This window comes from Felis catus, chromosome A3 (assembly GCF_018350175.1).
Source record: "Felis catus isolate Fca126 chromosome A3, F.catus_Fca126_mat1.0, whole genome shotgun sequence".
In the NCBI taxonomy this organism is placed as follows: domain Eukaryota; kingdom Metazoa; phylum Chordata; class Mammalia; order Carnivora; family Felidae; genus Felis; species Felis catus.
In genome coordinates, this window is record NC_058370.1 from 128,352,401 (window position 1) to 128,365,669 (window position 13,269).

General features: G+C 49.4%; 1 long non-coding RNA gene across 1 annotated transcript; it reads right to left on the reverse strand.

Moving 5' to 3' along the window:
• Nucleotides 1–1,228: 1,228 nt before the first annotated feature.
• On the reverse strand, nt 1,229–9,810 carry LOC111559723. Its single transcript, XR_002740850.2, has 3 exons — nt 9,657–9,810; nt 4,118–4,271; nt 1,229–1,505 (listed from the first exon to the last, which is right to left on the reverse strand). It is a non-coding gene; the product is annotated as an uncharacterized LOC111559723 (long non-coding RNA).
• Between the last annotated feature and the right edge of the window lie 3,459 nt (nt 9,811–13,269).

Genomic DNA, 13,269 nt, shown 5'->3' on the forward strand with positions numbered 1-13,269 from the left:
TGCCCAGAGTTGCTATAAACCTTACGTGTATTAATAATACGAAATGCCTGGCACACCGCAGGTGTTCAGTAAGTGTTTGCCCAGCCCCCGCCCTCCACTTCTGTTTCCTCATCTGTAAAAAAGCATCCTATTTACTAACTGCCTCATAAACCCCAAATGCTTTCAGGACGACAGGGTAGAAATGTTCTGTGGCAACTTTCTTTAGAAAACATGCCCCCCCTTTTTAAAAAAGCCCATAATTCCTCCACATGCTTCCCCATCTGTTCCCCCAAATGTGATAATTAGGAAATGATGCTGTCACTTTCCAACGTGAGAAGTCTGCCCCTCCCATCCCATCTCTGAGCGACACGGCAGAAGGATGAGCACGTAGATCTTAATGTTGACAGCCGGGCCCGTTCCCAGTCTGCACGATTTTGATGTGGTTCGAAAACCAGGTCACTCTCCCCTCGGAAGCACCCCGAGGTGCTGGTCCCAGGGGATCGGGGTGCAAGGGGCTTTGAGACCACGTCAGGCGCCCTCACCACTTAGCGGTTCTTCCCTCATGAGTCTTCCCTGGGTCTAGAGCAGTGAGTGGCCCCAGCCCCGTTTAAGATGAGGGAACAAGGCCCAGAGAGGTAAAGAGAACTTCTGAATAGAGCAAGTTGGTAGGAGAACCGAGATGCACCCCCTGACCCCCTCCCACCCTGCTGCTAAAGATGTGGGAAGCACAGCCCCCGGCCCCTTTAGGTAGGCTAAGAGGACTAGTCTAGTCTTCACAGGAGAGTGAAGTAATCTGGAACTTTGCGCTGCCCATGAATACTCCTCAAAACTTTCATGGCAACCAGTCCCGTCTCCCCTATCCCTCATGGAGTTTTCATATTCCAGCTTCTAAGCCATTGAACATGAAGTCCTTTGTCTTAGTTAGAGTTCCCTCTGAAGCGGAGCCTGAGACAAGTATTCGAGTGCAGTTTGCTCATTTGGGAAATGATCCTGGCAAGCCGGAGCGAGGAGGAGACAGGATTAGGGGGAAAGTTAGAAAGAGGTGTGTTGTTGAGCTGGTTTTCACCATGGTAACGAAGACCCGATCCATTGGGAACCCTCTGAATCATGATACAGAATTATTCCCCCAAAGGATGAAAGGCTGAGGCATGTATTTCTATCTCTCGTTGGTTAAGAATTGGATTTGTTATCTAATGGTTAAGAATTGGATTTGTTATCTAATGCTGAGGAACAGTTTTGCAGCCCAGAATTTACTGGCTTACAGCAACATACATTTATTATCTCACAGTGTCTCTGGGTGAGGAATCTAGGACCGGCTCAGCTGGATGGTTCCAGCTCAGGGTCTCTCATGAGGTCACAGTCAGACTGTCTGCTGGGGCTGCCGACTCTGAAAGCTTGGCCAGGGCTGAAGGGTCCACTTCCAAGATGACAGCCTCACACAGCTGTGGGCAAGAGACCTCAGTTCCTTGCCTTAGGGGCCTCTCCATAGGGCTGCTCACAACATAGCTTCATCCAGAGTGAGTGACCTGAGAGAGAGGACGAGAACGAGCCCCTAAGATGGCATCTGTAGTCTTATCACCTAATCTTGGAAATGACACACTATTACTTTTGTGGTTCACTGTTGGCCACCCGATCAACTCTGGTACAACATGGGGGCAGAGGTCACTGGGAGCCATCTTAGAAGCTGCCTACCACAGGGTTGATCTTCAAGCATTAACCCCCTGCAAACACACACACACACACACACACACACACACACACACACACAGACTCCTAAGATGAAGGAGTGAAGGAGCTCCCAGTTACGGAGCCAGGAAATGCAGTGGGTGTTTGAGATAGGAAGCAGTCAGCATGCACAGGAACTGTCCAGCAGTGGAACCGACAGTTGGCCAAGGGCATGTGGCACAAGGCACCAATAGCACCTGTCTATGTCCCATGCTGCGAAATCCTCCTCCTCCTGGCCTTCCCTCTGCCACTCTCCCCTGCTCCGATCATGTGTATCCTTCAAAGCTGCCCTGTAGCCATACGATCATCCTGAAATCCTCCTTGACCACCTGGCTCCCAACCCTTCACATGGGCTTGCTTTGGTGTTTGCACAAATGCTGTTAGAACAGCCGACATATTAGATCCCAAAGGGCGGGAAGCATTCTTCACAGTGTTCACTGTAATCCGAAGGACTAGAAAAGTCCTGAGGTAGGGTGGTCTAGACTGGCTACTATAGTGGCTAGAGGTATCATGAGTGTCCAGATATGTCCCATCTCTCTACTCCCCCTCAGGGTGTCAGCCTTGGCTTTAGCTAGTCCCCTCGAACTCTAGAAATGTCAGCTGAGCAACCAGCCAACACATCCAGACACAACAATGCCCATAGATAGAAAAGAAGTGTGCATTCCCGATGTCTCCTTTTAAAAGCAAGGACAACTTTCTTGGAAACCCCCGGAGGACTGCTCTTCACATCTAATTGAGAAGATCTTGGTCCCCTGCCAACCCTAAACTACTCTCTGGCAAGTAGAATTGGATTGTCATGACCAGCCTAGAGGGATCAGTGGCCACCCAAGAACAGAAAATGGGATCACATTCCCTGAGCATGTGGCCACAGCGGGAGTGGATGCTCCCAGACTTGGAATTAAGCAGCATGGGGCTCAAGTCCCTACTTGGCCACCTACTTGCTCTGAGCCTGTTTCCTCCTTTATGAGGACAGTGAGACACATTTTGTATGGTTAAAGTTAGGCCCTAGCACCTAACATCTCTCCAGTTAACTAGTTCATGGCTCACCATCCCCATTGCCACCAATTTGGTCCAGCCCCCTCCAGCCCTCCCCCCTTTCTCTCTCTCACATGCACACACACACACACACACACACACACCCCACACACACCTTTTAGGATTTATAATTGACATATATCTTACATACAGAGGGTATAAAAATCTTAAATGCACAGCTCCATAAGTTTTTACATATGTACACCCCCACGTAACCACACACAAATCAAGCTGTAGAAAATTTCCAGGACCCCCAGAACACTCCCTTGTGCCCCTTCCCAATTAATACCTCCCCAAGGTAACCTGCATCTGACCTCCAGCGTAATATATTAGTTTTTCCTGTTTTTGAACTTGGTACAAATGGAACAATACAGTATGTATTCTTTTGTGCTGGCTTCTTAACTCAACATAACGTCTGGGAAATTAATCCATGTTGTTGTGGGTAGATTTCTCTCACTGTTACATAGTGTACCATTGTATGAATATGCCACGATTTATTTACCCAGTCTACTGTTGATGGACGCCTGAGCTGTTTCCAGTTTTTACTATTATAAATGATGCTGCTGTGAGTATTTTTGCACACATCCTTTAGTGAGCAGCCATTTTTATTGAATACACAGCCAGGAGAGGAACTGCTGATCGTAAGGTGTATGTAGGTGTAGCTTTGGTAGTTTCTACCCCATGTCTTCCAAAAGAAATCTACTGATTTACACTCATAACGGAAATGTGTGGCCTCCGTGAGCTCTTGTCTGGACTACTGCAACACCCTGATCGCTCCTCTTACACTTGGAACGCCTTCTCAAAATTATCTGAGTCCTACCCTCCTTCATGCCTGGGATGCTGGAGGCTGGCAGAGCCATTGGGGAGGGCTCTAGCATTCACTTCTCCCCATTGGGGTGCTTTCTGACCTTCTAATCCCTCTTCCCCCCCCCCAACCCCACATACAAGGTTGACCAGATGCCTTGAGGAACTCTAAGCCTTGTACCCACGGGGTTGTTTGGGGTTCCTATGGTTATTGCCAGCCTCAGAAGGGCAGCCTGGTGACCAGATCACTCTTGTTGCCATCACTGTATTTCTTTTCTAGAATCACATAAGAATGGACTGCCAACATGGAGGCTTCAGGTTGATTTGGGGTGATTCACAATAGACATAGGAGGACTTCAGGGTTCTGGGATATCCTTGCTGACCCTTAGGCTTGAGCTGCACATATGGGCCCATGCACCATGCACTCTTGACTACTCATATTCCCATCACAGTGCCTCCTGCAATCTACTCTACCCAACAGAGGTGTGGGGGGAGGGCAGCAGACAACCTTTAGCCTTGCATCCCCACTGTTGGCACCCTGAGTGGCAATCCGCCCCCTCCACAGACTCCATACCATTTACCAAGCTGTCCTCTGTGGGTGGCTGTTCTTGTCTTCTCCTGGGCCTTCTGAAGACAGTTGCTACACAAACCAAACGGGACCTTCCAAGCAATGTCCTCTCTTGCCTCCGGTTGATGTGGGATGTATGCTCTCCCCAGGTGATATTAAGCTGTGAAAGATGACGACAGACATTTCTTGTGCCACAGGTCCTTTGCCCATCCTCCCCACTGCTAGCAGTGTGTGAAAGGCAAGGTCGGCATTGAAAGAGATTACATTCTTGGAATGCAGTGATAATGACACACAGACCTCAAGATCCTACGATTAGGTTACAAAATTCTGAACAGTAAATTTAACATGACCGGAACATGAGCTATCAATTACATCTTCCTGTATGAGACTTACACTGGTGATGATGGAACCAGCCTTCAACAAATGGTATCAGGAAACTGCAAAGGGCAAGAGGTTCTAGATGGTTTCCATACAAACCTCCTGACGAGCCATAGTGTTGTGAGCACTGATAGTGTTTCTTCTTTTTCTTTGAGTGGGAGATCGGCAACTAACCAGGAATCAAGCGTTTGTTAGTAAAGACCCTGTTGAAATGATCCCTAGATCTCAGCAGTCACAGACGGTGCTCGGACACTAATTGGGAATCTTCAGCAGCACTGATTAGATGACAAACAAACAAGGGCGCCTGGGTGGCTCAGTCGGTTGAGCGTCTGACTCGGGCTTAGGTCATGATCTCACTGTCCGTGAGTTCCAGCCCCACGTCAGGCTCTCTGCTGACCGATCGGAACCTGGAGCCTGCTTCAGATTCTTCCTCTCTCTCTCTCTCTCTCTCTCTCTCTCTCTCTCTCCATCCCCTGCTTGCACTCTATCTCTCAAAAATAAGCAAAAATGTTTTAAAAATTTTAAAAAGATGATAAACAAACATATAAGTACCTCTTTTCTACTATCATTCAAAATCTTTATCAAGAAGCCATTATACGGTTGATCCTCATTATTTACATGTTCTATATTTGCAAATTTTCTTCTTCGCTAAATTTATTTGTAGCCCCAAAACCAATACCCAAGGTGCTTTATTTTTAAAGTTTATTTATTTATTGTGAGGGAGAAAGAGAGAGAGAGAATGAGAGAGGGGCAGAGAGAGTGAAAGAGAGAGAATCCCAAGCAGGCCCCACACTGTTAGTGCAGAGCCCGATGTGGGGCTTGAACTCACACACTGTGAGATCATGACCTGAGCCAGTAACCTAGCAGTGTGTGAAAGGCAAGGTCAACACTGAAAGAGATTACATTCTAGGAATGCTAAGTTGGACACTTAACTGGCTGAGCCACCCAGGTGCCCCCCAATACCCAAGGTGCTTTTGCAGTTATTTGCATGAATGTGCAGAGTGGTAAAAAACTCGAGTCACCCAGTGTGCACATTCCCACCAGCTGAGGTTGGATAAGACAATGGCCTATCTGGTCGCAGCTCTTGTACTGTAAAAAAGTGTCTTTTTTTTTTTTTTGAGGGAGAGAGAGGGCACAAGTGAACAAGGGGCAGAGAGAGAGAAGTGGGGCTCACCCGACTCAGGGCTCGAGCTCACCCAAAGCGGGACTCGAACTCACAAACCGTGAGATCATGACCCGAGCTGAAGTCAGATGCTTAACCGACTGAGCCACCCAGGTGCCCCGAAAAAGTGTCTTTTTCAATTACATTTAGTGTCGCTTTCTTTTTTCCTGAATTGTTGTGCTTTTTCTTGGTGATTTCACTGTTTAAAATCCTGTTCACCACAAGCACAGTGCTGAAGTCTCTTAGTGTTCCTGAGTATGAGAAGGCCGTGATGTGCTTAACAGAGAGGACACGGGTTCAGGCATGAGTTGCAGTGCCGTTGGACATGAGCTCAATGTTAATCAATCAACAATACGTATTGAATAAGTTGTCTTTAAACAGAAGCACATAAAACAAGGTTATGCGGTGATCGGTTCACAAAAATGTGACCAGAGGCTCTCAGGAACCTACCCCTGTATTTCCCCGAGGAGTGATAGTTCAGGGTCCTTTAATTTGATGTTTGCAGTAACACCACGAGTATGAGACCCGTTGGGTCTCATGTGGGCGCATGAATCTCCCAGCAAAAAAATGTTTGCAAAGGGTCCTGCATACCCAGGGGCAGCCCTGTTCCCGCAGTAGGGTTGCAGCAAAGTGCTCTAAGTGACTAGGTTTTAGCATTTTGAGCCATCTCAACCTGCCCCCCTGCCCTGGCCCTGCCAGAGTGTCAGCAGGGAGAGACACAAAGTGACCGGGCGGACCCTGGGTTGGTCTGTTCAGACCACCAGGACAAAATACCACAGATGGTGGTTTAAACAACAGAAACTGATTACTCACAGTTCCGGAGGCTTGAGGATCAAGCTCAAGGTGTGGGCCAGGTTGGTTTCTTCCGAGACCTCTCTCCTTGGCTTGTAGACAGCTATCTTCGTGTTGTGTCCTCACATGGCCTTTTCTCTGTGAGTTCAAGTCCCTGGTGTCCCTTCCTCTCTTTATAAGGACACCAGCCATATTGGATCTGGGCCTCACCCACACAGCCTCTTTAAAGGCCCTGTCTCCAAATACAATCACATGGGGGTTAGGGTTTCCACCTACGACTTGCGGGGGGAGGTGGGGGCGCGTAAGTCAGTCCGTAACAGGTCCCATGTGGACAAACTCACAGTCCTTGTTTTCTAAAGGAGACTGAGGGAGTGACGCCACGGACCTCAGGGTGGAGGGCTGATAACCTGAGCCCCTCCCTCCACTGCCGCCTTCCTTTTGTGGTCTTCTCGAACCTGACAGCCTCCCATGTTGGCAGAGCAGCTGGTGTTTCTGACTCAAAAGAGCTGGATTTGAATCTATGTGAATGGAGGCTGGAGGAAGTCAGTGTGAGCCTCAGTGGGCTCATCTGTAAAGTGGGTTTTCCAACCACTGACCTGCCTCAACCTCATAAAGCTGTTGTAGGATCATCTGGGAAAAAAACTCGAGAGGGTTTCATAAACTGGAAAGTCCTAAAGTATGAGAAGGAAGGGCACCTGGGTGGCTCAGTCACACATCCAACCTTTGATTTTGGCTCATGTCACAATCTCATGGTTCATGAGATCAAGCCCCATGTCACAGTGCAGAGCCTGTTTGGGATTCTCTCTCTCTCTCTCTCTCTCTCTCTCTCTCTCTCTCTCTCTCCTCTCTCTGCCCCTCCTTCGCTTGTGAGCACACGTGCACTCCTCTCTCTGTCTCTCTCTCCAAATAAATAAAAAACGTTTATAAAGAGAGTGAGAAAGGAAAGGGTGACTACATAAGGGTCAGATTTACTTGGGCAAGAGCATATACAGTAATACCTTTTAGCCCTTGACTTTGTGTGTTTTGGGAGGCTTCCTCCCAGCATTCTAGAGGAGGAGCGCACTGGGCAGGAGAAAGCATGGGACACCGTCTCATCCTCCCACTGTGGCCGCACAAGTAGCAGTCGAGTCGGATGGTCGCAATTTTTTTAAGTTAAAATTTTCAACCATAGATCCTGACAAACTAACTTTTAGATTGTTGAATAAAACAGACACACATATGCATTTGTCATTCAGACACTACCACGGGCCTCAAGGCAATGTATTGAATTTTTTTTTAAAGGAAGCAATTTAAATGAGAAAAGTTAAGCATTATAATCAGAGAGCGTTGTCAAAAAACCCAAAATGGAATTCTGGTTTAAAAAAAATAACGGAAGAGATACCTTAATATAAAATCGATCAATGTGTATATGAAACAGTGAGGAGATGGGTGGAAGATAAAACCAACTCTGAATCTTTTAGTAAATTTCATAAAGGTGCCAATTTGATGGGTTTAAAACACTTTATGAAATGTGGGGGGGAAAACCCACACGAATATCTAAGGAAACCCATGAAAATGGCTGAAGCAAGAATTGAATGGAGTAATCAAGGAAAAATCCATCCTCTGGTTCTTCCTCTGCCAGCCTTGCCCTGATCTGGGTGGTGGCCCTTTCCTTTCGCTCCTGGCCCACATTTGTCCCCAGCAGCCTATCCTCGGAGAAGTCAGATCCTCCATTAATAACCCACAATTGACCAATTAGGTTCAGCTGCAAAGCTGGAATTAGCTGAAATTTTAAATGTTCCAGTTCAGCTTAGGATGTTTCCAGAAAGCCCCGTTTTACGTAATCAAGCAAATTTACCATCATTAGTGGCAATTAAGATAAAGTGTTAATGACTCTGTTTACCCTGGTGGGAACATATGCAGGGTGCGTGCGTTCGAGGCAGGGAGAGGAGCCGAACACGGGGCGACGCCTGGGAGGTGGAATCTCGGGGTTTGGAGGAGGTTCTCTCCTCGCTCCTCACAGAACATCAGAAGGCACACGCGCCCTCAGGGAGTAACGCTGTACGTGGGGAAACTGAGGCGCAAAGCGCGCCCGGGGCTTTGCTGCCCACGGCCCCTGCTCTGCACCACTTCCCACATCACTCAGCTGCCTCACTGGCCTGAAGAGTTATCGTTGGCGGAAGGAGTCAAGAAGGAGAAGGAGAAGGGGGCTGTTTAAGAGAGCACCCCTGCAGTTAACTATGCATGCGCGCTGAGTAATTAACTTACTCGACCCTGACAACCACCATCTTCCCGGAGAGACCTTCTTAGCCCCATTTTACAGATGAGAAAACGGAGGCTGGGGAAACTCAAGTCCTTTGCCCAGGGTTACTCCTCTGAGCGTCTTGGTCGGTCCATTCCACGACCCAGCCTTCCAGCTCTGCCCCTTGCCCCACGTATACCCCCACAGCCAGCTTTATCCCGAGCCTCTGGAGGAGGTCTGGAGTGGGAAGACGGGGATCAAAGAGGGCTTTGGGCCTGATGGGGCCTGCCTGCCTCTCCTCAGGCTGCCTGCAGTTGTGGGACAAGTCCCAGGGAAGTGGCTTCCCCTCGTGGCTTCCAGCCTGGGAAAAGGGCGGCTCAGTGGCACTCCTCAGCTCAGGACTGGGGGGCAGCAGGGAGATAATTAAGGGGTAGGGAGCAGTGGGGAATTGAAGCAATTACCCAGCTAATTGAGGCCCAGTGGCCCACTTTCCCTGAACATCGGGGTGCCAGGCTGGCAAGGCTGACCGCCCGAACCTTCAGGCAATGGCACCTGAATAGCCTCCTGAAACAGGGAGCTCTGGGAACCTGAAATCCTTGCTTCGGGCAGCGTCCCCAGCCTCTCCTTTTCCGCAGCGAAGGCAGGTTGCGCGTGAGGTTGCGGCCTCCGGGAGGGACTGAAGGAGAGGGAGAGGTCGCTTTCCTTCACGGGACTCTGGATCAAATCATTTCTCCTCACTTTTGTCATCCCGCGGAATCATCACAGGGACCCCATTTCACACACGGAGAAACTGAGACCTCCACAGCGTGGGCCATCTGCTCGAAGTCACGTCCCCGAGCCCGAATTAGCCGGCACGGCCTGGGTCTTTCGACTTCTGGCTCCGTTATGTCTTTCCCCGCGCCTCCCAGCTCCTGCCTGGAACATGAGTTTGGACACGCACGTGTGTTCCACCCCCACCTTCCCGCCTCCAGCCCCCACCCGTGGAAACAAACCTATTCGCCATCCGCGGAATGAGTCTTGAGGTCACCGTTTCGGGAGCTGGAATTCTCCTCGCTGCCGAGAGCCCAGCTTTTGTGTTTGTTGTGTAGACAAAGGCGGCCTAAGTTAGCACATGTGTTCCAGAGGCTCCCGCCCCATCCCCTCCCCAGGGACCCACGGGGAATTCTGCTAAGATAATTATCTCCAACTGGGGTTTTGTTCGGTCCTCTGGTAAGACAAGCTCCCCGTTTAGAATAATAAGGCTATGCTATTGAAGGCTAGCCGGGAAATATTTTTCAAACAAGCAATTCACGTATGTGTTTCACATATGCCGCTCATTAAGGTTTATAAGACCTTTTGGTCTTCACCATAAAGCTTGTTTTTTTAAAGGTTAAAGTCAGCATGCCCCGGTTACTGCCAGCACCCTGCTTCCCTCTTCAGATGCGACAGAATCCTGGGAAGTGTTGAAAGGGAATCAAAGAAGCTGAAGCCTCCCGACCCCGCGGCAGAGGAACGAATGGTGGCCCCAAGAATTCTCTGCCCCACAAGAGCAGGACCAGGAGGGGGGCCCTCCTGCCTGACCCCCGCGTGTGCACAGGGTTCTCCGATTTAGAAAACAGGGGTACATCTTCATCCCGGTGACTCACAACCTGGGAGCACCTTAAACTCACCCGAAATGTGTAAGAAACACATCCGCCTGGGTCCCAGCCACCCAAATCCTGACCGAGCCAATCGGAGGCAGGTGGATCCCCGGCACTGAGTAGTTGTTGAGCTCCTTGGGTGGCCGTGATGTGCAGCCAAGGTGGACGCCATCCCTGGGCTCCTGGATCCCCGAAGCTGTCCTGCAGGTGGGCGAGTCAGGATTCATTCTCTGTCTTCCAGAGATGAGGAAAACACGGCCCCGGAGCAGACAGAGCATGCCTGTACGTGGCAGAATTAGGACTTGAATCTGGCTGTCTGACACCTTCTTCCAAGCCCCCCTCGTAGTCCACGTGATAGCGACAGCCACCATTCACGGAGCCTGGCCACCGATGTCGGCATTGGGATGGCCATTTAGCAGATCAGGAAACTGAGGCTCGGAGAGGTTACATGACATGCCTCATGTCACATCACATACAGAGGATCTGATCGCAAAAGTCCTGCAGGAAGCAGGTAACGTGGGGCATCGGAGTTTGGCCATTAGGTTTCCACCCCTGGGCAGTGCGACCTCTCTTTCCTGTGTTTAAAGTGTCTCTGAGGTCCTTTAAGGACCGTATGCAGAAAGAGGAAGCGAATGTCCATTTATCGGCCACCTACCATGTGCCAGACCCTGTGCTGGCTGTTTTACCTATATCTTCCGCGTTGAGTCTATACGACAGGTGTTGCCCTCCACATTTTAAAGGCGGAGATGCTGAGGGCTACCGTCATTTGGTGACCTGCTCCAGGTCACAGAGCTGGCAACTTTCACAGTAAACCCCCTGTCTGTGGGCTTCCACACACACACGCACACACACACACACACACACACACACACACGCACGCACTGCCTTCCCGCTCTGTTCACAGTGGCAGGTGCGACCTGCCCAGACATACGGAAGAGTTTCAGGCAAATTTGAAAACAACAAAGATAATTAAAAAGGGGGGAAACGGTTTTATTGTGGCCTTGGCTGGATTTCATTGTTTTTGAAGTCATTGTTAATTTGGTGCCAGGGCATTTTAATCAATTAGGTTGAAGCTTGCTGTTTATGAACCCACTAAGAGTGTGCGTTTGCTTTTGTTATTAATTAAGAACATCATTCTTTTTAAGCGTTCTTTGAGCAAACCTTTCTTTGCCTCCTAGCTTCTTTTACACATGGCCACGGGGGGAATGTAGAAATAGAAGACCATGACTTGGGGAGAGCCCAGGACGGGGAACCAGGAAAGCTGGGTCTGACCCCGGGGCTGTCCCTGACCCTCAACGTGATCCTGGATGAGTCACTTGACTTCCACGAGCCTCAGTGCCTTCCCCAGATGGGAGATGATGATCCTCATCCCAGCTTCCTATCAAAGATGCTCTGAGACAAAATGAGAGAATCAAGATAAAACCTTAAAAACTGGAAAGGGTCATGCAAAGAGGAAGGTTTTTTTGCTAAAGAAAGTATTCCTGTTCAAATCTAAAACCTTTTGCCGTACCATGATGTAAGATACACACTGTTATTTCCATTTGGAAAAACGTTATCAACCACAATGGAGGGCCACACTTGTTTACTCAGTGTCCTTTGCCGTTTGGGGATCCACCCACTGTGGGTGGTAGAATCAGCCGTTCATTCATTCGGCCACTCCTGGCATGACCACGAGCCCAGCCTGGCCCTGAGTCAGGGAAGACACTGGGATGGAGACGACGCACAGCCTCCCAGGTCAGCAAGGGAAACCGCCAACCACACACTTGCATGAGAAGCAGGTGAGAATATAGCAGAGGGAAGGAAAAGTTTCCATGGGAGCCCCAAGAAGTTAAGTGGGGAGGGATGAGCATGTGCTCTGAGGGCCGAGGATTTGGACTGGTCAAGTCTGTGCTTTCCTCCCACGGCCTTTGCTCTCAACCTTCACTCTCCACTGGGGTTTCCCCATGGCATGTCCCCGGAGAGCTCTCGGAGGACAAGGGACCACAGCGGGCAAGGAGAGGCCCCTGGTCTGAAGCAGGTGAACACAAAGGGGGCCCTTTGGGTGGCAATAGGGCTTGGCTTGCTACCTTGGGCTGCTCTGAGCACGGACCCCAGGAACTCCTCAGAGAGAACATCACCAACGGAGCCTCTTAGGTCGGGGTCTCGGGTGTATGTTGTGCCCATTTACCTATCCATCCCTCATCTCTGCACTCACCAGCTCCCAGTGACCTACGTATGTTTGACCAGTTGACGTCCATCTGTAGACAGGCCTCCTCAGAACCCACACCTGGAACTCCCTTTCATTCATTCGACAAATGTTTGAGAGCCTGGCGTTGACCAGGTACTGATCTATGTCACAAGGCCTTTCTTTCAACTCCTTTAAAAGGCCTTTCTTTAAACTTCTTTAAAAGCCTGCATGAATTCAACTCACCATTACAAGGAGGTCCTTTCCCCTTTCCAGATCACCTCATCAGAGAAAGGTAACGTATCCGCCTGGTGATTATCGTAGCTCATTACATTGGTACCTAATATTCCATACAGCCTAATCTTTGCGCATGGAGTATAAAATCTAGATTCACTTACCTTTTAGGGCTAGAAGGATTACGGTGACCACCTCCCATCTTACAGATGGAAAACTAAGGCCCAGAGATAGAGGGTGCACTCAAGGTCACACAGGACGTCAACGGAGAGCTGAGACTCTTTCCCTATCCAATTCTGGTCTCCAGCCCCATCTTACAATATGTCCTAGAATATGCCAAATGAGCTTAGACAAACTCTCTTTTGGCCTGCTTTCTCACCCAAAAGAAAGTTTGCTGCTGACTTCTAATCAACCTGCCAGCTATATTTTCTAGATCTCTACAAAAACATATAGGCTGGCAGGCAATCATTCAAGTTTCAGGGAATAAAGCCTGCTTTTCACTTAGAATTGGATGAATGTGTCCGTGGACTCTGCTCAGACCCAGGGCGGTTGTCCATTAGTATTGTTAGCCCATTCGGAACCTTGGGT